We start from the raw sequence: 25,796 nt of genomic DNA on the forward strand, positions 1-25,796 counted from the left end.
AATCAATTATTGATTCTACTGCAGCATAACGACATCGAAAGCTTATTGGCAACTGACGTTTGATTCTTGCTGATGAAGGCCAAATAATAAAGTCTTTTAAATATTCTGCCATGATTGGTAAAGTCTTTGTAAATATGCGACTTATATTAGAAGTGGACATTCCAAAATCATCAGCTAAAATAGCAAAACTTTCATTTAATCGTATTTTTTTTTAACGTGATAAATACATGAACGTCAGTTAAGTTAGCAGTACGTAAAATATCAATAAGATCCATACAGTCACTCGGGATTCCGATATATTTACGAGGCGATAATCGAATTCTCTCAAATGTTTGCTTCAAGTTACATTTTTGAAATTCTTCTTGTTGAAATGCACTTTTCCATTCATTTTCAGTACTTGCATGTGTGGATAAAAAATTATCTGATGAAGAAGTGGGAAATGAACTCACTGTTGTGTGAGGTGATAAATTTGAGATGTTAGGCGATAGATTTGTCAGTTGACGATTGTTCGTTGGCAAAGAACAAGAATTGTGCAGATTTTTGTTCTCAAATGACAGTTCAGTTGGAGACGTTGCACGATCTTTAGTCTGAGGTTTACATTGAACTTTCGTACTTCTGTATGAGCTCCTTATTTTAACTTGAACAGCAACATTAATTTTTTCATTTCCAGTAGCGAGATAATCATGACAAACATTATTGAATGGTGGTATCATTCCAGATCCTTGATGATCGTTGATATTCATATTATTGAATATATTATTATCAGAATGTTCTTCAGCAATACAATTGAGTGACTCAATCACTTCTAGATTAACATTATCCATTGTACTGCTAGAGTTTTGGTCTAGTGTTAAATTATCAATAGATAAATCAAGTTTTTCAAAACCTGGTTGATGAACTTCCATTGAACGAGCATCATCTATGCTTATGGGATTTGGTTCATCAATAAATTTATGCGGCACAACATTATTTTTTATCCGCTTGTTACCACCAACCATTGTCCACTCCAGCCAATTGTCCATATCCACTTTTAGCTAAAATGAATAAATTCAATCTTTAATTTACGTTATAAAATAAAAGTGTAATTTTAGGTTATAATTTTATTTAAAATCAATTTTGCTTATTTTTAATGAATACTTACGTCAAAATGATCTTCACAACAATAAAGCCGAGTTGATGCTGAATAACAAGTTTTATTTCCACATGCATCCAACCAATTTTTACGCTTTGAAGCATTTGATGGAACATTAATAAAAATTTTGTTTGGGGTAGATTTACCAGTATTTTTACAAGTTGGTACTAAACACCAACAAAAATCGTTTTTTAATGACATATTAAATAATTTAATAACTTTAGTTTATAATAAACAGCACTATCAGACGTTCTTTTCATCAATCACAACACAGAGCAACAGCTGATTACACGTACGGCGTGCTTACAGGAGAACTTGGCGCTAAAAATTTCAAAAAAAATCAGCATTGTGACGTCACATACGCGAGATGGAGCTACTTATTCATTTAAATATTGCCTTTTTTTTATTTATTAAATTATTTAAACACTTATAAACAAAAACAAAATATTTTTTTTTCAAAAATTCTAAAAAAATTTATAGAATCGAAAAACATCAAAAGTTAAGAAATATAAAAATCATGCAAATACCCAATTTAAACAAAACCAAAGCTATTCTACCTACAGAGGAGGAAAAAATTCTAAAATTTAAAAATTTCAAGCACAAAGAAACCGTCCATTCTGCATTTACGCGGATCTCGAATGTTTACTGGAACCTACGCTCAAAAAGATGGGTACAAGAACAATTTATCAGAAGCATCTTCCGTATAGTATAGCTTACTATCTACATTGTGCGTTTGACGATTCGTTTTCAAAATTCAAAATTAATCGTGGAGAGACTTGCGTTCAATGGTTTGTGAATGAGTTAGCGGAATTGGCACATTCGTTAGAAGTTTATTTCAAAACTGTTGTACCGATGGAACCGCTCAATTTCAATCAAATCAACGAATTTCATTCAACAACAATGTGTCACATTTGTGAAAAACCGTTTACACTCACAGACGTGAAACATCGTGATCACTGCCATTTCACGGGAAAGTACCGTGGTGCTGCTCATCGAGGTTGCAATCTAAATTACCAAAATTCGCACACTATCCCAGTGATATTCCACAATCTGTCGGGTTACGATTCACATTTTCTGATCAAAGCACTGGCTACATCGTTCGAGGGCACAATTGAGCTTCTACCCGTAAACAAAGAAAAATACATTTCTTTTACAAAATATGTCGAGGGGACAGATATAAAGTTTAGATTCGTAGATTCGTACCGATTCATGCCCAGTAGTCTTGAGAAATTAGCAACGTATCTCGGTGATGATCAGAAATCAATCACACGAAAATTTTATCGTAGCTCAGATAAATTTCAGTTATTGACCAGAAAAGGAGTGTTCCCGTACGAATACATAGACAGTTGGGAGAAGCTCGAGGACAGACGGTTGCCATCCAAACAACAACTTTACTCAAAATTAAATGATCGGGATATATCAGACGACGACTATACACATGCATGTAAAGTTTGGCAAACTTTTAACGTTCAAACTTTGGGAGAGTATTCGGACTTGTATTTACAGACGGACGTGTTTTTACTAGCCGACTTTTTTCAAAACTTTCGACAGAGCTTTTGGACAACGTACAACCTGGACCCGTTACATTATTACACCGCGACCGGTCTGTCGTTTGATGCGATGTTAAAGTGTACCGACATCGAGCTCGAGCTTCTCACCGACATAGATATGGTTATGTTCATCGAAAAAGGTATCCGTGGTGGTGTATCACAGTGCTCGAACAGATACGCAAAGGCTAACAACAAGTATATGGGAGAGGAATTCGATCCTGAGGTCGAAGAATCTTATCTCATGTACTTTGACGTTAATAATTTGTACGGTGCTGCTATGAGCTTTGCTCTGCCATACAGTTCCTTCGAATGGTTATCAGACTTCGGACAATGCGACGTTCTTACCATTTCGGACGATGCGGAGTTTGGTTACATACTGGAGGTGGATTTGGAATATCCTGAGGAACTGCATGAAATTCATAAGGATTTACCACTGTGTCCGGAGCACTATATACCTCCGATCTCGGATAGTAAGCAACCGAAATTGACGCCCACGCTACTTTCCAAGAAAAGCTACGTTGTTCACTACAGCGTTTTGAAACAATGCTTACAATTAGGCTTAAAATTACTCAAAATTCACAGAATTCTCAAATTCAGACAAACCCCGTGGCTCAAAAAATACATAGATTTGAATACCGATTTGCGCAAAAAATCTCACAACGAATTCGAGAAAAATTTTTACAAACTGATGAACAATGCAGTTCTTGGCAAAACAATGAAAAATGTTAGGAAGCGTAGAGATGTTAGGCTGATCACGAAATGGGATGGAAGATACGGTGCTAGAGCTACTATAGCCGAACCCAATTTTCACAGCTGCACCGTTTTCGACAAAGATATAATTATCGTTGAAATGAGTAAGACGAGAGTCAAGTTCCATCATCCAAACCGCCATCCCTAAATTTTTGGGTCTTATTGCTCTCCCGGCGTCTTTGACGTCATTTTTTTACATAAATTTCATCATCTCTGCAGAGCCGGGAGAGCAATGAAACCCAAAAATTTGGGGATGGCGGGTCGGATAAAGGGTGGACCCAGTCGTCTCTGACGTCATTTTTCCCTCCGAAATGCGCAGAACGCAGTGCGCACCGCATTTCTGACGTCATTTTTCCCTCCGATATGCGCAGAACCCAGTGCGCACCGTTTTCAAATTCTTGTGATCAATCGGCCTATATATAAGCTCAACGCATCCGATGCAGACTCGTCAGTCTCACACGATTCGTGCATGTCAAAAAAGTTGTACAAAGTTCAGGTCATATCAACGTCAAAGTCATGGCAGTCGAAGCGTAATATACGGAACAAGAGACTGTGCAATGTCGCAGATCCCGCAGAGCCGAACAATGCTGTAACTTCAAGAACCTTGAGACGAAAATTCAACGTGCTGCAAAAACTAATCGACAACCTCGATCAAATGATCAAAGCTTTAAAGCTCACCTCGGAGAGAGCCTTGGATACCTTTTACACAGACTTTGAAACAGGCAGAGACCCGTCGATTCGAAACGCTGATAACATTTCTCAATTGGACACCCGACTAACAGCGTTGGAATATGAACGAGGAAAAACAAGCACTGGTGACGGAACTGCATAAGCCTGCACGCTGGAATTACCCGCGTCGACGTGTAGACGTGCGCGGCATCGACGAGACCTGGCAGGCGGATCTTGTTGATATGACGTCATACGCTGGACTAAACAAAGGCTACAAGTACATGCTCACAGTCATTGATATTTTTTCAAAGTATGCGTGGGCTGTACCGATAAAGAGCAAGTCTGGAGATGATGTTACGAAGGCAATGGAATCTGTGCTTGTTCAAGGACGGGTGCCGAAAAATTTACACGTCGACAGAGGAACGGAATTTTACAACTCGAAATTTGAATCGCTTATGACACGTTACGGAATTAAACTTTACTCCACGTACAGTAATTTGAAGGCTTCGATCTGTGAACGTTTCAATCGGACGCTGAAAAGTAAAATGTGAAAACGGTTCAGCATGCAAGGAAGCTACAAGTGGCTCGATATCTTATCTGATTTGGTTTCGGCTTACAACAACGTCAAACACCGAACCATAAGAATGAAACCGTTAAATGTCACCGTTGCAAACGAGAGGCTGTTATTACGTCAGGCGTACGGAGGGCTTCGAGCGATACCTACCGTATTGGCAAAGTTCAAATCCGGCGACAAAGTTCGAATCAGCAGATTCAAAAATGTCTTCGAGAAAGGTTACACTCCCAATTGGACGACTGAAATATTCACGATAAGTCGAGTAGAAAATACTCATCCTGTGACGTACAAGCTCAAAGACTACCGAGATCAACCCATCGCTGGTGGCTTCTACGAACAAGAGCTCCTCAAGGTTTAACATGCGGATACCTATCTGGTGGAGAAGGTGCTCAAGAAGCGTGGAAGGAAAATTTACGTTAAATGGTTAGGTTTTGACAATACACACAACAGTTGGATAAACGAATCGGATATGTAACATTTGAATAAATGAATTTTTTCTAGAAACGCATGTCCCTCTCTATTTTATACCCGACACATGAGAAGTATGCATCTTTATTTTTTAGACAATCGACAGACATATGCATCGTTGTACAATTTCTTATATTTCGGAGCGTTCTTATTTACTATCCTACATGATAATAATATTTCATACAACATGGTACAGTTATAAATTACAAAGCTGAGGTGTAGGCTTGTAGCCCCACGGAAGCGTGTCAGTTGTGTTTGGAAACACGATTCGCTTGTCGTCATTCCAGCTCAGTGCCACTTTCTGCTGTACTACGGTGTATACCTCATGCTTTCGACTCAATATCAAATGCTGATTTGTAGACAAATTTTCACGGTTCAAAACACATTCCAAGTAATCGTTGAAAGTTATTTTTCTCAACGCTGATCCTTTGAAACCTTTGGCACGTTTATTGTCTTTCTCATCTCCCAAGACTTGGAATGCGTATGATTTAGCTCTTAATCCTACGGATTCCAGCATTATTTTTCCGTTATTCTCATCTTTTATCAAGCCAAGAACTTTTTTGTTAGCTAGAAGCATTCCATAAACGTTGTCAAGCGGATAATCAGAAGTATCGAATTTGTGCAAGTCCTCCTTCATATGTTCGTGTATGTCGGGGACCGTAAAATTGTAAATCGAACTGTCGGTATCCGTCAACATTAATTTTGCTCGGTTGCCGAATTTCTGCTTAATATAATTATAACGAAAATTGTAGAAATATGTTCTAGCCAGATCCATGATGGAGAAACCTGCAAACAATGGTTTATTCAACTTGACTCTCGTCTTACTCATTTCAACGATAATTATATCTTTGTCGAAAACGGTGCAGCTGTGAAAATTGGGTTCGGCTATAGTAGCTCTAGCACCGTATCTTCCATCCCATTTCGTGATCAGCCTAACATCTCTACACTTCCTAACATTTTTCATTGTTTTGCCAAGAACTGCATTGTTCATCAGTTTGTAAAAATTTTTCTCGAATTCGTTGTGAGATTTTTTGCGCAAATCGGTATTCAAATCTATGTATTTTTTGAGCCACGGGGTTTGTCTGAATTTGAGAATTCTGTGAATTTTGAGTAATTTTAAGCCTAATTGTAAGCATTGTTTCAAAACGCTGTAGTGAACAACGTAGCTTTTCTTGGAAAGTAGCGTGGGCGTCAATTTCGGTTGCTTACTATCCGAGATCGGAGGTATATAGTGCTCCGGACACAGTGGTAAATCCTTATGAATTTCATGCAGTTCCTCAGGATATTCCAAATCCACCTCCAGTATGTAACCAAACTCCGCATCGTCCGAAATGGTAAGAACGTCGCATTGTCCGAAGTCTGATAACCATTCGAAGGAACTGTATGGCAGAGCAAAGCTCATAGCAGCACCGTACAAATTATTAACGTCAAAGTACATGAGATAAGATTCTTCGACCTCAGGATCGAATTCCTCTCCCATATACTTGTTGTTAGCCTTTGCGTATCTGTTCGAGCACTGTGATACACCACCACGGATACCTTTTTCGATGAACATAACCATATCTATGTCGGTGAGAAGCTCGAGCTCGATGTCGGTACACTTTAACATCGCATCAAACGACAGACCGGTCGCGGTGTAATAATGTAACGGGTCCAGGTTGTACGTTGTCCAAAAGCTCTGTCGAAAGTTTTGAAAAAAGTCGGCTAGTAAAAACACGTCCGTCTGTAAATACAAGTCCGAATACTCTCCCAAAGTTTGAACGTTAAAAGTTTGCCAAACTTTACATGCATGTGTATAGTCGTCGTCTGATATATCCCGATCATTTAATTTTGAGTAAAGTTGTTGTTTGGATGGCAACCGTCTGTCCTCGAGCTTCTCCCAACTGTCTATGTATTCGTACGGGAACACTCCTTTTCTGGTCAATAACTGAAATTTATCTGAGCTACGATAAAATTTTCGTGTGATTGATTTCTGATCATCACCGAGATACGTTGCTAATTTCTCAAGACTACTGGGCATGAATCGGTACGAATCTACGAATCTAAACTTTATATCTGTCCCCTCGACATATTTTGTAAAAGAAATGTATTTTTCTTTGTTTACGGGTAGAAGCTCAATTGTGCCCTCGAACGATGTAGCCAGTGCTTTGATCAGAAAATGTGAATCGTAACCCGACAGATTGTGGAATATCACTGGGATAGTGTGCGAATTTTGGTAATTTAGATTGCAACCTCGATGAGCAGCACCACGGTACTTTCCCGTGAAATGGCAGTGATCACGATGTTTCACGTCTGTGAGTGTAAACGGTTTTTCACAAATGTGACACATTGTTGTTGAATGAAATTCGTTGATTTGATTGAAATTGAGCGGTTCCATCGGTACAACAGTTTTGAAATAAACTTCTAACGAATGTGCCAATTCCGCTAACTCATTCACAAACCATTGAACGCAAGTCTCTCCACGATTAATTTTGAATTTTGAAAACGAATCGTCAAACGCACAATGTAGATAGTAAGCTATACTATACGGAAGATGCTTCTGATAAATTGTTCTTGTACCCATCTTTTTGAGCGTAGGTTCCAGTAAACATTCGAGATCCGCGTAAATGCAGAATGGACGGTTTCTTTGTGCTTGAAATTTTTAAATTTTAGAATTTTTTCCTCCTCTGTAGGTAGAATAGCTTTGGTTTTGTTTAAATTGGGTATTTGCATGATTTTTATATTTCTTAACTTTTGATGTTTTTCGATTCTATAAATTTTTTTAGAATTTTTGAAAAAAAAATATTTTGTTTTTGTTTATAAGTGTTTAAATAATTTAATAAATAAAAAAAAGGCAATATTTAAATGAATAAGTAGCTCCATCTCGCGTATGTGACGTCACAATGCTGATTTTTTTTGAAATTTTTAGCGCCAAGTTCTCCTGTAAGCACGCCGTACGTGTAATCAGCTGTTGCTCTGTGTTGTGATTGATGAAAAGAACGTCTGATAGTGCTGTTTATTATAAACTAAAGTTATTAAATTATTTAATATGTCATTAAAAAACGATTTTTGTTGGTGTTTAGTACCAACTTGTAAAAATACTGGTAAATCTACCCCAAACAAAATTTTTATTAATGTTCCATCAAATGCTTCAAAGCGTAAAAATTGGTTGGATGCATGTGGAAATAAAACTTGTTATTCAGCATCAACTCGGCTTTATTGTTGTGAAGATCATTTTGACGTAAGTATTCATTAAAAATAAGCAAAATTGATTTTAAATAAAATTATAACCTAAAATTACACTTTTATTTTATAACGTAAATTAAAGATTGAATTTATTCATTTTAGCTAAAAGTGGATATGGACAATTGGCTGGAGTGGACAATGGTTGGTGGTAACAAGCGGATAAAAAATAATGTTGTGCCGCATAAATTTATTGATGAACCAAATCCCATAAGCATAGATGATGCTCGTTCAATGGAAGTTCATCAACCAGGTTTTGAAAAACTTGATTTATCTATTGATAATTTAACACTAGACCAAAACTCTAGCAGTACAATGGATAATGTTAATCTAGAAGTGATTGAGTCACTCAATTGTATTGCTGAAGAACATTCTGATAATAATATATTCAATAATATGAATATCAACGATCATCAAGGATCTGGAATGATACCACCATTCAATAATGTTTGTCATGATTATCTCGCTACTGGAAATGAAAAAATTAATGTTGCTGTTCAAGTTAAAATAAGGAGCTCATACAGAAGTACGAAAGTTCAATGTAAACCTCAGACTAAAGATCGTGCAACGTCTCCAACTGAACTGTCATTTGAGAACAAAAATCTGCACAATTCTTGTTCTTTGCCAACGAACAATCGTCAACTGACAAATCTATCGCCTAACATCTCAAATTTATCACCTCACACAACAGTGAGTTCATTTCCCACTTCTTCATCAGATAATTTTTTATCCACACATGCAAGTACTGAAAATGAATGGAAAAGTGCATTTCAACAAGAAGAATTTCAAAAATGTAACTTGAAGCAAACATTTGAGAGAATTCGATTATCGCCTCGTAAATATATCGGAATCCCGAGTGACTGTATGGATCTTATTGATATTTTACGTACTGCTAACTTAACTGACGTTCATGTATTTATCACGTTAAAAAAAAATACGATTAAATGAAAGTTTTGCTATTTTAGCTGATGATTTTGGAATGTCCACTTCTAATATAAGTCGCATATTTACAAAGACTTTACCAATCATGGCAGAATATTTAAAAGACTTTATTATTTGGCCTTCATCAGCAAGAATCAAACGTCAGTTGCCAATAAGCTTTCGATGTCGTTATGCTGCAGTAGAATCAATAATTGATTGTTTAGAAATTGAAATAGAAAAGTCAACAGATCCTGTAAAACAATCATTGACTTGGTCTGAATACAAAAAGTCTAATACGGTTAAATATTTAGTTTCTTGTACTCCTGATAGAATAGTTAATTTTATTTCACCTGGATTCGGTGGTAGAATATCGAATGCTGAAATCGTCTCTCAATCTGGATATTTGGATTGTTTGAAACCAGACGCTGCTGTACTAGCTGATAGAGGCTTTAAACACATTGAAAACTTGGTGATTGGTAAAAACTGTACGTTAATTAGACCTCCGACAGTAAGTGCTGACAAGAAACCAAGTCATGAAGAAGTTATTGCTACAAAACGAATCGCAAGTCTTCGTATTCACATTGAAAGATTGATAAGAAGGATACGAGAATTTGAAATTTGCGAACCTCATTCATGTGTAAACATTAAATTAATTCCTAAAATGGATAATATTATGACAATTGTTGCTGCTCTAACTAATCTACAAGGACCATTGATCAAGAAGACGTAAATAGTTGAATATAAAATCTATATATAGCGTATATTTATATTTTTCACTATAGTTCTATTAACATTAAAACTATGTTTAATAAAAATTAAGAAAATATTAATACAAACAAATAAAAGTTTTGTATTTATACAATTTGATAGCTTAATTTATTGCAAAGAATTAAATAAATGTTTAAAAATACATTTCTTCCAAAACCTATTCAAATCTTTTAATAATTTGTCCACCAATTGTGAGTCATAATCAATAGTGAGAGATTTAAATTCCCGTGTTTCTTCAAAATTCGAGTCTGCTACAATAAATAATGCCATTTTTCTTCCTGTGAAAAGCATTTGCATCTGCATTTGAGTAACATATTTCATTGAGACTTTATTGTAATTTGTAGTGTCAATGTATGTACGAGTACTCTTTTCAGACCTCGGGCATTCAATTTCGACAACAAACTCTTCATCTATTGCATCTGGCGTAGCTCCCAAGTATGGGTACTGGTTGCATAAAAATAAGCCGCATTTTTGAAATTTTCTTTTCAACTTCTGCTCAACTCGTTGTGAAACCATAGCTTCTAATTGTTTGCCTCGTTCCATAGCTTTTGTATTACGTAGTTTTTGACCACCAACCAGCAACTCTACTAACGTTCCATCAGGTGTATTACACCGGGACGCTTCATATGCTTTTGAAGCAGTGATTCGTCCGTATCGCAATGACAACCAAAGATCACAATCTGCTTGGTCTTGAGTGAATTTTCCAATATTATCACACAAATCTGGAGACATTCGATTGTTGCAAAAATCTAAGAAATCGTCACATGATGTTCCTCCTAAATTGATAAAGTCCACTAATAAATTATGAATTGATAGGCTTTTTTCAGTATTTTCTGAACTAAAATATTTCAAGATTTGGCTCTGTACTGTTTTTTGTTTTGTTCTATTCACAAATTCTTGTAGTGTATTAAAAGGTTTAGCTATAGCAGTAGTATCTGTATTAGAAGCAAAATCTTTCACCCTAATAAATTTGATTGATGATCCAACTTGAGATAAAACAGATTTGCGCCAGTAACATTCAACATCTGTTGGTGAAGGTTCTTCAGATCTTCTGTGTAATCACATTAGAAATGCAATAGCGTGTTTACGTCCACCTAGGAAAGATATAAAAATAAGTTAATTGAGGTTATTACATTTTCAAAGCATTTTCAACTTATCATATAACGAGTGTATCATAAATATTAAAAAAAAAAATTAAAAGAAACAATAACAGGACTGGTTATTCCTAGAATATTGTTATACTATTTCATTCACCTAGCGATGCCGCACAATCATGACATTGAGTCGATAAAATCTCTTCGTACACAATATTCAAGACTAAAGTCACTCTATATGATTTATTATGTACTCTGTGTTCAGGACAAATAAGACACTTGAGAGTACATTCAGATCCATGAAGTTTCAGCTGTACAAATTCGACGGGTGCATCTCCATATGACTTTCTCCCTGATCTATAATTCAAAGCAGTTTAACCCAAATAGTAAGATAACTGCGATCATTTATTCACTATCTCATAAGATACTATTTTTATTTTTTTGATAAAAAAGGTATCAATTCATTTCTAACTATTATTAATTCAAATAGCTGTATTAAAGTATACGTACAGGTTAGCTTTTGCTCCTTTCATTTCTGCTGATACAAAGTCAGAGTTAGATGCGAGATAGGATGCAACCATAAATGCATCAACTCGTGGTAAATTATCAGATCGTGCTTCACTAAAACCTGGATCCACTTTTCGTCGGGGCATTTTATTATTTTATTAATAATCACTAACTGCACTGCTGTCAAACTAATGCTTGCTTAACAATCTTAGTATAATAACATTGACGTGATCATAACCTCCACACAATTATCCGTGTGAGTTAAAAAAAAAAAAAACACCACACAAAAATTGATTTCTATTTTAATTATTTTCACTGAAGTCTGACATTAATTATACAATGTATCAAACTTAAAGTTTAAAAAACTTACTTAAAATTTTTTTAGCGCTTCTAAAATATTGTACCTTCCTCTTTGTGGATTCAAATAAACGCGCTAGTAGCTGCACAATGACGTCAAACCAATCACATTCCGTTTTATGTCACGTGACTTTTATGTGATTTAGGACCACTTTTATTTATTAAATTATTCAAATATTTATAAACAAAAACAAAATATTTTTTTTTCAAAAATTCTAAAAAAATTTATAGAATCGAAAAACATCAAAAGTTAAGAAATATAAAAATCATGCAAATACCCAATTCATGCAATCTACATTGTGCTTTGTTAAACATCGTTCAGAATGAAAGTAAGTCAAACATCTATCGCACAACCAAGTACGACCATTACGTTTAGAAATTTGAGAACTTGTTAATCGAGACAAATTTCGAATACAAGTAAAATGAAAGATTCTATTTTTTTCAATATTTTCCATACTATCATCGTCATCGTCAGTGATTTCAGTTTCTATCGCTAAAAGATGAATTACAGGTTTGTCAGACCTGTTTCGGCTCAAATAAATGAGGACGATTTCACTGCGCTTTTGTTTTTCTGAACTATCTATACCATAAACGTTGATTGAAAGTTTGTTAAGTTTCTCAAATTTTGGAATCTGGTCTAAAGACATTGGAAAATGCAAACCTTCGTATTGTAGCACTGAGCTGAAATGCGGATATGAAGTAATTTTACTGGGATTGTTGTTGTCGGCTGGGAACAGAGCTGCGGTGACCGACCAAAGAAAGCAATACGAGTCGCTGTTACGGATGTTGACGACAGCCTTCTTATCTTGAATATCTTTGGGTAGTGGTGTGTACGTGAAGACACCGCCTCGTAGTGGCACGTACTTGTTATTGTTGACGGTAAGATTTATAATTTCAAGTAACGACCAGCCTGAATCCATTTCCTGGAAATCTTCCACCTTCTTCAACAAACGCTCCGTCGCGTTTTCGATGAACCATTCTTTGATATCAGTTGTCTGGAGGATGATTTCATTTCTCGTATTAAAAAATTTGATCTCTTCCACCGTGCGATCATCTTTTCTAACTTCAAATTTACAAGCCTGGATAACGTTGGTTTTCAAGCTCCTGTCTTTCTTCAGAGCGTTTTTTAGTCTCGTCACAGCTAGTACCTTTGCGTCTTCTAGAAATCTCTCCACATCTTTATGCTTCAAATTGACGATGGATCCAGTTCGAATTCTCCCCTCGAAAGCTGATTCCAAATCTTCCCAGTGAACTCGATCGCTTCTTCTTACTTTCCGCGTACCTCCACCTGTTTTCTGAAGACGTTTGAATTTTTCCGCGAGCGCTTTCAAGAGTCCGATCGTTGTGATAATTCTCATCTTTTCTCCAATGGATGAAGTCTTTCGCAAAATTTTGTTCAGAAGCCTAATATTTTGACTTCCAAATTTTATCCATTTCTGAATCTCTGCTGTTGATGATGATTTGTCCAAGATTTTGTACGCCGATTCCATAATATCGATCAATCTCAAACACTTCGCGGATTCCATCTTGAGCTTTTTCCTCACGTATACTTGACAAGTTGTGACTGAATGATCGTTTGCAGTGATGACCGTCCTTTTTATAGGGCAGCTGTACGTATGTTTGTGTATGCGCGCGCACCTTTTAGCATTCCCAGAGCGATAGTAACCCAACACCGCAGATCCATGGCTCTGAATGTACCGCGGCTATCGGTCGACCTTGGATATCAAACCAACATCCAAGTAAGTGAAAAACAATTCTCAGAACCATCAATTTTGGAATGTCACGTGGTTGATAACGTGGAAAAGGAATGTGAGGTGGTTGATGTTACACATCAGCGATATCCGAGTGGATAAAAAACAATTTCCAGAACTATTAATTTTGGAATGTCACGTGGTTGATAACGTGTGAAAAGAATGTGGGGGTGGTTGATGTTACACATCAGCAGTCCTATCGTGGGTAACCTACAAGGGTTTGCGTCTGGGGTGCGCGGAGTGGCTCGGTCGGTAAAAAAGGTGTTTGTACTCAGAACTCTCATAGCTATACTACTGAAGTGCTACTTATCGAACAATATGGACCACAAAATGTATTCAACTCGGATCAAAGCAGTTCCAATTTGGAGGTATATTCCGAGCAAACATTAGCACCCGTCGGCCAGGAAAAGATTGAAACTGTGGTACAATTTCAATCTTCGAAGATTTACAGTTATGTTACTCAGCCTACTTACTACATCTGCTGAAGGAATGCCGGTTTCTCCTCTCCTTGTAACATTGAAGGAAACGAGTGGGGTATCAGGACCCAGAGTGAGAGAAACCATGTTTAAACCACCTTATATTTACTTCATGGCTTTCAAGTCTGGAAAGCCTAATCAAGATCATGTCAGATCCTCGATGCCGAACACCCTTGAATATTAGCTTCATTTTCCAACCCCTATTGAATTTCATGGATTGATATATTCTTCTCACATACCTATAACCTTTGAAATTTCGTTTTAGGTCATTCTTATATTTCATCTTAAATTTCCGTACGCATTACATGCATACGGTGTCTTTTTTTCTAACCGTTCCCAGAAACAGTTAGTCTTGTTTAAGTTAACCTTATCATCAAATAATATCAACGGCAGTCTGGATCCAAACAGACTTACGTGCACGTACATACCAGAAGGACCACACCAGAGAACGAGTGGTATCCTTTAAATATCGCAAGCTAACGGTCGAAGCATTTACTCTTTTTCAATTCTTTTTATGGCTATGACTATTCGTCTGATCAACACTTGAGCAAAAACTGTTCAGTGTCAAACAAAAGTTCGTTAGGACAAACTAGATATCCGAAAATCACCTTTATGATATTTTTAGACATGCAGGAACTGGCGTGCACGTACAGCGTGATAAAACTTTTTTTATGTGGTGTCTGTTTGGGAAATGACGACCGAAGACCAAACAAGGATATCTTTTGTGATGAGACTATTTTTTTTATTAATTGCTTACTTATATTAAATAAATCTAAACAAGGGAAAAACAAGTAAAAAATGGAAGAATATTCAATCTAAAGATTTCATCAAAAAGAAAGAAATTTTTCATTCTATTTAGAGCTAATTTTATCAGTTCATCTTTTTATATTCTCAAAAATATGTTGTCTCATATTCATCATTTCATGCAAATACAAGATTATTTTGAATTTCCATAAATTCAACTTATTCGTACATTTGAGATTCTTTTAACAAGTAAAATACGCCCTTTTAGTTATTTAATTCCTTTGTATCCTTTTTTTTATATTTAAATTAGTTGTCAATTTAAAGTCATTATAAACAATTTTTTGTCATTAAATTGACAGTCTGCTAACTTATCTTTGTCGTTTGACCCAACAAGTTCTGTCATCGATGTAAATTCCAATAATAGTCTTTCGAGTTGCGTCTCGTCAGACCGTTCCTCACATGAGATGTTCGTTTTTGTAGATGAGTTATATTATTTGGTAAACTGTTACGTTTGACCGCTCATTCTTCTTTCAAAATATATTATGGTTTGATGAATAAATATTGACAACTCTGATACTGTAGAAATTAGTTTCAAGTTGTGGAAAATAACATATCAAATTTTGCACTGCTACGAGGAATGAAATTGAAGTTAACAGGGGTCTTCTCGTAGAGTCCCCCGATTACAGCAGATGTTTTCTTTCATCTAATCCTTGTCTCAAACGCCGCGTCCGGCTTGGCACGGTAGTATTCAACTCTCACACTTAGTATTGTAACGTGGTGTTTTAGAGCCGCCCGTCACAAGGGCACATAACTAAAGGAAATCTTTAGGAATTGCGTCCCTGGCGGGGTACTCCAACCGAACTCGATACAAAGTAGGCAATAAGAACTCTTAACTAATTCTTTCTTTTCGAATTCTGTATCTCGCGCTCTGGCGCACGTTGTCAAGGTACTTGGACGACGAAGATCTCGACCACCAAGGGATCAACAGCTACCGATAACTACCGGTTCCAGCTCTCGATGACTTCGACTTGGTGTCCAATAAGGCTACACTGGCTACCTTGGTGTACTTCGAAACATCTGGGCTAGCATCCATACGAACCTCTCGAATCGCCTTGACCGCCGGTAAACAGGGATGTAAAGTCCTCCCGACAGCAGAGGGCACCACTTCTCAAGGAGAAACCAGCCGCCCGCTTTCTCGGATGCCGTAAGGATGGCATACAGGGCAGAATGTAGCCTGCTATCTTCCGACTTACCGGCCTGGTGCCGGACTGACCCCTAATCACTAGGTCCAGTTTGATAAAGCAGTCGTTCTGAGGATTGACGCAGCCTTCATACCAGTAAGGACTATAATCAACGCAGCCACAGTCCACGGCTTACAGTTGCAGTCCGCCGCCGCGCCGTTGTGTGACTGCATGGTCTCCTTGATATATCGTGGAAAGTTGGCCATTGCCTATACAACGAAACCGGTGAAAGCGAATAATGAAGCGTCGCCTTCCACTCTGTAACTTTGACAGAGAGGCACCCTGCGTATGCCTCTGTCAAAGGAATCCCTAATGATAGGCAACCTGGACAGTAAGTTGAAGCAGCTAATAAATCGTACGAGTTGGTGTCAACGACGAAATCACGGGCAGCACATTACGCAATATCTAGCGGTAATCTTCGAAAACGCATGACCACGCCGTAACCGATATTCGCCACAGGGGGATGGCCTAATTATGGTAGGGGTCAAACAACCAATCAAAGGAAAGAAGCACCACCTCATGACAGCGGCGAGATCGGCGAGCCGAATTCCGACCTCCGTCTATTCTACGCTTGACCCGCCAGGAGAAAGCTACGATTCTCGATATACTCTCGTTTTGATCTACCTTCCTTTTCTTCCTTTATTGCTCTATCGTTATTCTATCTACCGTTTATTCACCACTTTCTATCGTTGTACTGCCATTAGCTTCTTTATCTCCTTTAAATTACCTTCCTTCCTTCTGGATTTCTTCTGCTAGTTTTAAGTTTCTTTTAAATTAAAGTCAGTGTTGTGTGCCTGAAGTCACCCGTCAAGGTAAGGCTTCTGCCTTTATATTATATCATTACGAAGTTGCTCATAATTTCTATTTTCTTTTTGATTGTATTTATTTTTTCTTAGTTGCATCGTGTGATGCCGATTTTGTGTGAATCATGGTCCACGGCTTAGAGTTGCGTTAAGCCAACCTGTGACTGCATGGTTTCAGTAACTTAATAAATTCCGTGCCTGAGCGACCTCGTAACTACCGAATAATTGTTCTTTCGTACTTGTAAATTTCTTTACTTATTCGTAAATCTCTATCAGTCTGCTTCTGTAATTTCTGCTGTATTTGAGCCATATTGGCTTCATCTTCAGTTTCTTGATTTTATGTGATAGTAGTGCTTATTATATTTTATTTCTTGTATTGCTTATCATATTTTATTTATATTGTGCCTATTGGATCGTAAATCGAGTTCCTTGTAGTATAACCGAGCGTAGATTCAGCCGCTAAATACTACCAAACCTTTCCTATTGCTATTAGCAATATTACATTATTTTCGTTTGTTATTATTTTCTTTTTATCTTCCCGCAGTACCGTATTTCTATGTTAAGTAAAGTTTTGCGTATTATCCCTGATTTTATTGTACTGAGGTGTATTTCGTGTATTTCTTTATTTGGCAAACTCTTTGAATTTCTCACTATCGCATAATTTTTTATTCTCTCATAATTTTGTATTCTCCTTTAATTTGGTATTCTCTCGAAGTTATATTTTGAGATTTCTTTGCATAATTCCTCGAATTCCTAAATATTGTAAATTATTGATTCTATCGTTTATGAATAACTCTCTTGTAAATTATCTCTCGTACTATACTGTTAACTCTAATCTATTGTCTACGCTACCGATTTTTATAAATTATTAATAAATGTCAATCTTTCATACTGATTAGCATCTATGGTAAATTTGTCTTATTCTTCCGTTATTATCTCCCGAGCTATCTTCATTTTGTTTTCTATCGATTGCAATAAAGTTCTTACTCTCGTTTTTAATTAACAAAATAATAACTCGCGTAGCGACATTCTTTGCAACTTGGGTAAGATCACGTCGCGCGTCGCCCAGTGACGTCTAGTTTTAGGTAAATTCTTGCATTATATCGCTTCTCCCGACCTACGCTCATGTTTCGCTGTTAACTATCGTCTCTCATTTCAAAGCTACCATTTAACTCTATTCTATCGAAATTTCTGTGAACGACTATCGCCTGTTTTATTAACTACCGCTATCCTTGCCATTTAATTTAATTGTCTTAAACCTGTAACATACTCGACAGTATATGACTGATTTTGTTGAGTTTGAGAATGATGAAAAGAAAGAATTGATTTATAGGTGAACATCAAACTGACAAAGTACAAAATAGCAATGTTGCGCATACGGTGCTGTTGAGCAGACTGACTGACTCGGCGCATTCCCACTGCTGCGCTCCCCCTTACCTATGCACCGCAGCGCCACTGCTCCATCAGACTACACGCTTGTAGCATACGAAACTAATACTAATTACACATATACAGGGTGTCCCTAAATTGCCTCCCACGGACTAGCCAGCATGATACTTCGTTAAAATCCAACCGAGAATTTCTTTTCCGGAAGCTCGTCCGATGCATAGTTTTTGAATTATAAGCGATAGCGCTGGACCAATCAGAGTGCACCATATCATCTAGATTTGCCACCACGGAAATTGCTGTTTTGTTCGTCTGGGTGAATTATTATTCGTTTAAGAATTAAATATCGGCACCTCCCCTCTCTCGCTGCTGTACCCCTTATGCTTGAGGATGCGCTTCTGTTTACACACACAAGTGTGCGCCCATGGATGTGCGGCCGGCAGCGTGTACCGCGGCAACAATACCGAGGTCAGCGCCCGAGAAGGGGTACAGCAGCGAGAGAGGGGAGGTGCCGATATTTAATTCGTAAACGAATAATAATAATTCACCCAGTCGAACAAAACAGCAATTTCCGTGGCGGCAAATCTAGACGAAATGGTGCACTCTGATTGGCCTAGCGCTATCGCTTATATTTCAAAAACTATGCGTCGGACGAGCTTCCGGAAAAGAAATTCTCGGTTCGATTTTAACGAGGTATCATGCTGGCTAGTCCGTGGGAGGCAATTTAGGGACACCCTGTATATGGCGAAGTTTTACAGAGATTTTACAAAATCCATAATACTTCAATTTTGAATCTAAGTTTATAGTCATCATGCTAGTCTGTGTTTTTACTTCAATTTTATTTGTAATTTTTATTTTATTCTATGTTATATTTTAATTGATCTTATCTTATTATAATTTTTTATCCTAATTTTTTTTTTACTCTGTCACCTTGTATTCTGATTTGTTTCATAGATGTGGGCAATAAATTAATATGCATGGTCGTTCTGAGGAGGGCCCCCACTCGGGCTGAAACGTAGACAATTTTTCGATTGTTTTGTTTTAACAACCTATAAAACCAAGAGTGACTTTCATTTCAAATTAATTACCTCAATACCTACATTTGAAACCCTGGCTCGCTAAAGATCGCTCGTGGTCGAATGCCTAGTAGGCCAGTCAAATAAGACCGAAAAGTAGGTAATATCTACAAAACTGATTGAAAAGCCAAATTTTTTCGGACAAGTAGAGGGGCTTCTGAGATGCCCAAACACACCAAAATCCGACAAAATTTTCTTGTGCATCAGCCACCACCTTGAAAAACAGGTAATCCTCGATGTCTCGGCTCCCATTATTCGGATTTTCGATTTTTTTAGAAGTTTTTTAGAGAAAAATATTGTCTACAACTTTTGTTGGAAGTATTTTTTGACAGCTGTAAATAAAAAAGTTTTATGATCAAAAAAGTGCCATAAATTGATGTCTAATAATGTTTATTGTCAATTATATTGCCCCCTTTCGATGTTATCAATAAATTTTTCACACAAAAGTTGTAGAGGGCTAAATTCTAAATAATTTTTGTGCATACGATTTTGCGATTAGTCGAATATTACCCGAGATAGAGAGCGTCAAAGTTGTCTCTGTCCGCATTCTACCTGTGAAGCTTACGGACACAATAGGAGACGGAGCAGCTGCATATAATCGTCGATATCTTGGCTTCTACTATTTCAATTTTATTCTTTATTTTTCAGTTTTTCACAGAAAAATACTTTCTACTTCTCATATTCAAATGATTTTTTGATAATTGGGAAGGAAAGAAGGTTAAAAATAAGATAGCGGCATGGATTTATGATAAAAAAAAAGTTATAGAATGAAATTTGATCGCATAATCATGCGTATTTGGTCCATTTTGTCGACGGGCCAGGCATATTCACGCCGTCTACGTCATCGTCATCATCCTCTCGACTTTCTTGGATTTGGTCTTTTTCGGTTTGTGATTCGTAGATCAAACCTTGGTTGCATTCAATTCCAAGTAAATCAAAATTATTGCAATCATCGTCGTCTGCAATAATTTGTTGCAACTGTACGATGTTGGTACACAGTTCGTCACTGCAATGTGCACATACCACGGAGCATTGAAGCGCAGCTCTGCGGCAAATACAGGCTTTTCCACCTTTAATCTTGTATTTGCACGATATCGGTTCTAGTATAGCGGCGGGTGCTACATCTTGAGTTGCCATGATTAGTTCCAGTCCCATTGAACTTCGTCGCCAGCCCCATTCCTCTGGGACCTGGTATATGTCCAGCCATGTTTGTACGTGATAATAGTAGTTAAACAGGGCCAGTTCTGAGTACAAATACCTTCTTTACCGATCAAGCTGCCTATACGGAAGTGCGTTACCGCTCCGACACACCGTTGTCGCATTCGTTTTTATCCTCGCGGCTTAGGTTACTAAATGCGTCCGACGAGTTTCGACTTGACGGCGAGCGGCCTGCGGACAACGGATTGAGATGTGACGTTAAATTCTGGGAGGTTCTGAAATTTGAATGCGGCTGCTTCGACGCTGAACGATTCTCCTATACTTAGGCTGACAAACAATGCGTTCGACAAGTTTCGATTTGACGGCGAGCGGCCTGCAGACAACGGATTGAGGTGTGACGTCGAATCCTGGAAGATTCTGAAATAAACTCTTAACTAGCAGGACAGAGGTTCTGAATTAATGATTGATATTGACGATGAAAAATGTTTTATTGAAAAAGACATCTTAAGATTGCAGTTTTATATGAAATTCATAATGCTGATATATGAAAGTAATTAGATGTTTCTTACTCAACGGTATCGTACCCATGCTTTAGGCACTGGGAATGAATAACTGTTCGAGTGGATAGCGATCGTCTTTTGTGTTTGAGTAGAAAATTTCGCAGTAACAATAGGTTTTGAGCTGCACAGTTTGGACGTAATATAGCATGATGCGTACAGTTTGAACTCATATCTGACATTTTATTCAATTTCTGCAACGACGGACAACCCAAACCCATGAAATCGATGACTTCAACTTTTTCATCCAAAATTTTCTGCAGCCAACTTTTCTTCTTCAAACCTTTTACGTAAACTGTTGAAGCATCACGCAGAGACATACATCCGATGGTGAAGTCAAGCTTCTCGAAAGGTAAGCCACCACCTTCTCAGGATAGTCCATGATAATTCCGTGACAGCCGCAAATTTTTGCTTTTGAATGTAGCGAGTAAATAATTCCAATCGTACGGAGGTTCGAGGAGGAAAATTGACGGGTTGGTATCTTCGTCAAGTGACACAACTGCCAACTCTTTGGGTGTGAAACCGGGACGCGGTCTTCTGAATCCTTGCACGTCGACTATGAACTTCATCGTGAAAAATATTGAATCGATTGTCACAACGTTCGAGGTTTTTATACCAATTTCCTCATCCCACCACTCAGCGGGTTATATTCAATTATACAATCATGTGAGATCAAGCAGTAGGCATATGTACCAGTAGGGAAGTTATTTTTAGCCTCAAATTCGATGCACATAACTACCGATGTAGATTTCAGAGCCTCGTTTTGTTATGAACAGTCGATAAAAATCTGAGGTTCGTACTGTAGAAATTCGCTCTTCGTCAACAGAGGCTCGGGATCTTTGCCGTAATAGGTGGCTTGAAAGTTTGCGTACATCTCGTACAGTAATGCAAAGCGATTGTGACTCATGTCCAATTTCAGGTTACGTTCGGATAATACTCAGAATTCAAAAACAGCTCGACGTCAGTAATGTTACAGTAATCAAGATGACTGGCATTTTTGCCGGCTTTGTTTTTTCGATTCGTTTGAAAACCGAGCATGAGAAATCGCGGTTTTTCCAAATGGGTGTACGTTTCCACGGTCCGAACGTGTTTCGTGGTTGCCATTGGCGAAGGATATTTGTACAACTCCCAACTGCGGAAGCTCATGGAGACAGGTGTATCTTTCTCAATTATATTCAACAGTGCGATTTTTCGTTGATCCTAGAGCTTCACATAGGGTACTAACCAACCCACCTGATTGATCACGATTCTAAAGTCTTCGTATTGATTTTGAACGATGGCATTCGAATCACTTTTTGATCTTGTAAGAATCAGCTCGTGTTTCGCGTTGACGATGATCTTGCGATAGGCTTCAGCGAAGCCTAATATCATGCTCAAGGGAATAACGACGTCAAAGTTGCCATCGGCTTCAGTTAATTTTTTTGTTTCCTGAACAACGAGCCATCCAGCATTTTCCATATGCCAACTTTAACCAGGGTTGAGCGAAGCAAAACCTTTCAGCAGGCTGCGGCTGGTCAGACCAACGTTTTGACATTTATTAATCTCTACAGCGTTTAGTTCGTACCGTACATCTTGGACAAATGACGAATGGCGTTAGTGATTGAAGTTGTGACCGCTGCTGCAGTGCCGTCCGATTTGAGCAATTTTCCAGAGATATGCAGCGAACTCTTGCTCGGTAATACGCATAAATCCTAATGCTGAACGGTAATTCGAATCTCATTGATGTTGTTGAAAGTTGACAATGCGTACGGTTTATGTGCGTGTATTTCTTGGTGGGCGATTGATTCGTCAGAGACGACAGGTGTTTATATGCTCAAGATTTCCTCCTCTTTGGTACATTGCAGGTAACGAAACAGCAGAATCGCAGTTTTATTTGTCGGAAATTTCTTTTCCATAAGGTGTCAGCTTTAGACCCAAAGCTATCAGGAACTCCACGTTCCGACGTGTTAGCGATTCGGGAATCGATCGATGACTGACTTGATCGGGACATGCTGACTAACTTATATGACTCTTTTTGGACAATCTGTTGTATACAATACCTATCTTTCATTGTGATTTGATGTGCAGTCTCACAGTTATAACTTCTCCGCGAAAATTAACCAGGTCTCCATCCTGATCGACTAACCGATCGACTATGAAGCTGTACGTGATCCATGGTCTTGACGGTGATCGAAAGGTAAAAGACGTGCGATGGCATTTCCACGATCTCATATCCCAGCGGAACGATAGGGAAAAATTCGTGAATAGTATTCACTTTGCGCTCGTTGACATAGGCACCCGTTGTAATGCAGCATTCGACTTGCAACGCGTTGACCTTGAGAATAATTACAGGCATATCCGAATGGTGAGTTTGGTTAGCTGCCAATACGCGCGGTGTAAATCAGAGAAGCTGACCAATACAATCGTCAGGTTCTTAATTTACGATACGTTTACATTTGAATTCGCTGCATAACTTATTGTTAATAGGCTTTGTGCTGATTTCAATGTTGGTATGTTATGACGCGTCTTGAACATGCTTTTCAGTATCCTCAATTTCGTAGCTGCCAGTGGATATAGTGACTACCTTATCAACTACGTATATTTTATTGTGACCGATATCAACGTTGGAAATGGAATTAAAGCTCAACAGTTCAACAAGACCTAGAACATAATTTTCATTCGAAGCAAGTTCTTTCAAAGTAAAATATTGCGCTTCGAGAATCGGAGACGTTCCCGATATCGTGAGCGTGAACGAATCATGCATGACTGCAAGTACTGGACTGAGGTTATTAAATTACGTGTCGTGTTTTTATAGCTCATCGCTCAGAAATTTCTGACACATGTGCCCGCAATCGAATGTACCGTAATCCTGATACCTTCGATAGTTGTACTCAACGCTACCAACACCGAGATATTTCACGAGGCCCAACGGAGGTTGAAGATGACTGAAACTGTCGAAGTAAACTACATCGTTGCCGCGTTCCGTAAATGCAACCCAGTGTATCCCAGGCCCATTTTTATCGCCGAGATTGACTACAGCTATCTCCTTTTCACGCGGTCCGGTTTTGGACATTTCGTTGCGCATGAAGACACCTCGGAAGTATGGAATTTTCATGAGTTTTGCATATTTCAGCAAATCCCAGTTGGTCAACACTCGGCGTGGTAGCTTCACACTTAGTTTTTTTGAAAAATGAAGACCGAAACCCTCTTTATAAGGTTTGAGATGGAGACCTTCACCTTAGGCGATCGCTTCCATCGTTTTGTTATGCCATTTGCTATCCTACAATTCTCGTTTAGCCGCGCTCGCATCGTTAACAGTCTTTGCTATACCCGCAGCACCCTCGCTTACCCACCCGCGGCGCTGAGACCGGCAAAAATAGGTTTGAGAAACAGTAGAAATCCGCCAACTTATGAGGGTACCGGTAGAACTTGCAGTGATCGGACATTATGTTTACCGCCTTACTTTTTAACAGCTTCTCAAGCACCTTTCAGTGCAGACTGAATGCCCATTTTCGCGTCGTGACTCTGAATCATAGACTGTATTGCCGCTCGTATGATTTTGTTTAAGGAAACGTTCTTTGGTTTTTCGACACCCCATGCCTGACTTTGTTTTCACCTTTATCGCGTTAGCTACTGCCCAAGCGGCTGCCTTCTCACCCAAATGTGCGTCCTTTACGAAAACCCGTTTTTAGACTTTTTCAGCTAACATTTTATCCGCGACGCTTCTAGCGTCAGGGTTCTCACGATTCTTCGAATACGCTATATCATGTTCCTTACACGCTGCATCCAGAGGGTTGATATCGGCATCGCCTCTTGCGAGTCTTTACGTCAACTTTGTACCAGGACCACAGTATTGGTAACCGGGAACATGCAAATCGATCGGGAAATTGTTGATAATGCTATTTACCAAACCTTTCCCCTTGATCGCTTTTTTGAGGATCGCTTACAATCACGTGTGCGCACAATCATGTCCGCTCTGCGACTAAGAGAAATTTGTTATAAACGACGCATTTATAGAAAATACAGCCAGTCACGTTCGAGATGAGGTTCGAGACACAATTGACCATGCTGCCCGTAAAGAATTTTGACAAATTTACGGAGCAAAGTACAAAACGGAAAAAACGTCATGGCGAATCATTGCCAAGTAGTGTACGTGCGGTATTCTGCGGACCATCTAACTGTGCCAAAACCAACGCATTATTTGCGCTTATAACGCATCCGAACGGTTTGGGGTCCGAAATTCTGTACGATTACTCAAAATCTGTAAATCAACCGAAATACAAGTTTCTGATTCAAGTGCTCGAAAATGTCGACGATGTTTAGTACTACCCCTTCAACGAGCATGAGCACGTCATTGCACAGAACAAGACGCAACCTAACTCGATCATGATATTAGATGACGTAGCGTGCGAGAAGCAGGATAACATACGCGCGTACTTTTGTATAGGTAGACATCACGATGTAGACTGTTTCTATCTTTGTCAGACGTACGCTCGAATCCCTACGCATCTCGTGCGCGACAACACCAACTTGCTGGTCTTATTCAAACAAGACGAGATGAATCTGAGACATGCGTACAACGATCATGTGAACACCGATATGTCGTACGTAGA

The 25,796-nt window shown here is 38.3% G+C and overlaps 1 protein-coding gene across 1 annotated transcript in view; it reads left to right on the forward strand.

Annotated features, from left to right (window-relative positions):
* Fife (regulating synaptic membrane exocytosis protein fife) overlaps positions 1–25,796 on the forward strand; it is a 2,091,151-nt gene that overhangs the window by 1,787,885 nt on the left and 277,470 nt on the right. The window lies entirely within an intron of this gene.

This window comes from Neodiprion pinetum, chromosome 7 (assembly GCF_021155775.2).
Source record: "Neodiprion pinetum isolate iyNeoPine1 chromosome 7, iyNeoPine1.2, whole genome shotgun sequence".
NCBI lineage: Eukaryota > Metazoa > Arthropoda > Insecta > Hymenoptera > Diprionidae > Neodiprion > Neodiprion pinetum.